The sequence below is a fragment of the Nematolebias whitei genome, chromosome 4, assembly GCF_014905685.2.
Source record: "Nematolebias whitei isolate Nwh7 chromosome 4, NemWhi1, whole genome shotgun sequence".
NCBI classification, from domain to species: domain Eukaryota; kingdom Metazoa; phylum Chordata; class Actinopteri; order Cyprinodontiformes; family Rivulidae; genus Nematolebias; species Nematolebias whitei.
This window is the reverse complement of record NC_056501.1, coordinates 20,538,847-20,542,324: the sequence shown is the minus strand read 5'-3', so window position 1 is coordinate 20,542,324 and position 3,478 is coordinate 20,538,847. Positions and strand designations below refer to the sequence as shown.

At 35.4% G+C, this 3,478-nt stretch overlaps 1 protein-coding gene across 1 annotated transcript in view; it reads left to right on the top strand.

Annotated features, from left to right (window-relative positions):
- LOC119408705 (protocadherin beta-1) overlaps nucleotides 1–3,478 on the top strand; it is a gene marked incomplete at its 3' end in the record, with an annotated part of 8,905 nt that overhangs the window by 1,329 nt on the left and 4,098 nt on the right. The window lies entirely within an intron of this gene.

Genomic DNA, 3,478 nt, shown 5'->3' with positions numbered 1-3,478 from the left:
ACTCAGAGGCTCTCTCTCGGTCTAACTCACTGTCTGTCACTAAACTAAAGAATTTCTTGGACGTCGCTTTTAATAAAAATGGGATGTGCTCTGCAATACTACAATCAACCATCCCATTGTTTCCTGCATCTGGATCTTGAACATTAAATATGGTGACAACCTTTCCTGGTTCAGAATTTTCAGATATAGAATTTGTTTTAGACATAATATTTATAGACGGAGGATTATCGTTAATGTCAGTCACTTCAACAATAACTTTACATGAATCTGTCAGTCCTCCATCATCACTAGCTTGCACATGTATTTCATAAATCTGTGTTTTTTCATAATCCAAGCTTCCAGTTAAAGATACAACACCGCTCTCCTCGGAAATCTGAAACATAATATGGATTTCATCTAAAGTGTTAGCTATGGAGTACAAAATGTTCCCATTTAAGCCTTCATCTGCATCTGTAGCGCTCACTGTGCACAGATTTGTGCCTCTTGGGGCAGTTTCTGGGACAGTAACTTTATACATTTTCTGTGTAAACACGGGCGCGTTATCATTAACATCCAGCACAGAGATTTCCACTCGCATTGTTCCCGACAACTGAGGCTCTCCACCATCAGTAGCTGTGAGGATTAATGAGATGTGATCCTGAGCCTCTCGGTCTAGTGGCTTTTTTAAAACCATCTCGACATTTTTACTTCCATCCTGCTGATTGTGAATGTTCAGATTAAAATTATCTGCTGGTTTCAGTGAATAACCCTGCACTCTGTTCACACCCACATCCAGATCCATCGCTCGCTCCAGCACAAATTTTGCTCCAACAACAGCCGACTCGCTGATCCTGAACTTCATCTCCTCTTTCTTGAATGTGGGTACATTATCGTTGTTGTCATTAATTTCCACAGTAACAGAGAAGAACTCGATCGGGTCTTCTAGTGTAATCTGCAGATGAAGAGCGCAGGGGGTTGTCTGCCCGCACAGCGCCTCCCTGTCGATCCTTTCTTTGACCAGCAGCAGTCCTCTGCCTGCGTCCAGCTCCACGTATTCAGCTTTGTCCTCCGTGTAAACCCGCGCTCTGCCGGACTTTAACCTTTGCACATCTATCCCTAAATCCTGTGCTATGTTACCCACCCGGGAGCCTTTTGACATTTCCTCTGGGATCGAGTATGTAACCTGCCCGAGCACAGAGCCGAGAGATAAAAACAGCATCAGCAGCCGTACTTGCCATCTCATTGTTCTGCCCGACATGTTCTCCTCGACAAAATACGGGGTGCCCGGAGGTTTTTATTCCAATTTGTTAATTTTCTCGTCAATGTAAAATAATTTCCAGGGGAAAAAAAAAAACAAAACAACTTCCGTACGCAGAAAAAAAATCCAGATAAATTACAGAAAGAGAGTCTCCGCTGCGCAGCCTCGACGTCTGTGTGCTGAATGAGCGTCTCTTCCTCTGTTCAATGTTTCATAAAGAGGAATAATTCGTTGCTTTAGCCAACAGCGGCCCCGAGAGTCCACATTTGTGCACTGCAGAACATCTCACTGCATCAGGAGAAGTGAGAGGAAGACAGAACGCCTCATAAAGTAAATTATTATGGATAAAAAAAATAAAAAAAAAAACGCTCATATGCTACTTATCATGAACTATACAAAAATATTACAAGGCTAATCGTTTAAAATCAATTACTTATGACTTCTAGAGGTTGTTTTTTTTTAAAGTATGTTTTAGTTTATTTTATCATTTAACCATTCAATGGTATTGTATTGTTGGAAAAGCACATACATTTAAGGTACTTTGAAAATAAAATATTGCTATTTTATTAAAAAAAAAAGTTCAAATGTTGAAAGTGCAATGTTCAGAATTACTAGTATGTTTCCGTTTTGACACATGTCTGATCAGTTCAAGAGAGTGACAAGGAGTTTTGCAATACTTGTTGTATTGAAGGCTAAATAATGCATACAATACAGCTTAAACTTTTAAAATAAACAAGACAGTAGATTTAACAAGTAAACATATTGTTGCTTTATTAACAAATGGGATATAAAGGGAATAAATAAGGAACCAAATATGAAATCAGTCAATTTTTGAAACAATGCTTACTAGTGTGTTGTGCAAAAGTTTTGCATGCTGTTTTCTGTCAGTTAACAATTATTTATCAAATCAGCAGAGAAGCTCATCATAATGAAGTATGAGCTGGACAACAATACAGTAAACAAACAAACAAACATGCAACAATATGAAAAACTAAGAGTAACAAATGCAAAAAAGATGGACTAAAATATTTTCTGATGTCCTCTGCAGTGTTAAACTAAATATGATGTGTTTGTAGTTTTAGAAAACAACAAATAAATCTGACTGATGTCTAAAAAAAGATTCAAAAGGGTGAACAGAAATGCTATCTTAGAAGAATAAACAGAGAAAAATATATAAAGTATGAATCAAATTAATGATATTCCTTAAAGAAATGTTTCCAAGTTGATTAAAAATACTTTGATTAAACAGTTTGAGAAGTTGATGAGTTGAAAGGTTTTATAAGAAGACCCAATACTTCAAAATGATGCAAAATATAAGCTACGTGTTTGTTAAGCAAATATATATTTTAGCTGTTAGAAGATTTGTTTTGTGCACAGTGACAATATAAAACAGCACATTTAGAAAATATGATTTCATCAGATAAATTATCTGCTAAACTATCTAAGACTAAGACTTTGATGCAGGCTATGAGCTGACAAAAATGAAGGTTTTTAGCCTGATGCAAGTGCAGCAACTTTAAAACAGTTTCAAGAACAGCGAAGGATTAATTTAGTCTGAGACAAATGTCAAGATTGTCATAACAGTCACAACTTGTAGAGATTAATATACGTTCACAAAATACTTGCACACTTATACATAGTGAATAATCACATTATTTAGATAGATACACACAAAGAACTGCACAGAAAATCTTCAAGATTGGAGAATAAAAACTTGGTTAATGTGTTTAGGATCCTAACAAAAAGACAATAACCTAACTGCACCAATCCAGAAAGATGTTTTTGTGGAAAGTATTTAAATATATATTTATACCATCATTATGTAAATTTTCAAAAATGTCAATTATCATATAAGTTGACAGAAACAAACACTAATATGTTACCAAACTATAAAACAGAAAATATATTTAAAAAAAAAAAAAGGTTACCACAAAAATACAGGATTGGTGCATTAAGAAAATGTGCAGAAAAAAAAGAAAAAAAGGTAGGTCATCCAAAAAGTAAGTAGTTAAAAAAATAAAATAAATCAGACGTAAAACATCTTAACATCAGATGAACCTGTGACTGTGATTTGTTTCCAGCAGAGCTAAAACATGCTGTCCATTGTGCTGAAACGAATGCTTGCAAACATAAAAAAATAAATAAATCTTGACTCAAACAGATAACAAAAAGTAGCTAAAGCTGATCAGAAAAAAACTAACCTCTAGAGGAGAGTCAGGTTGGTCCAGGAGGTTCTTGTCA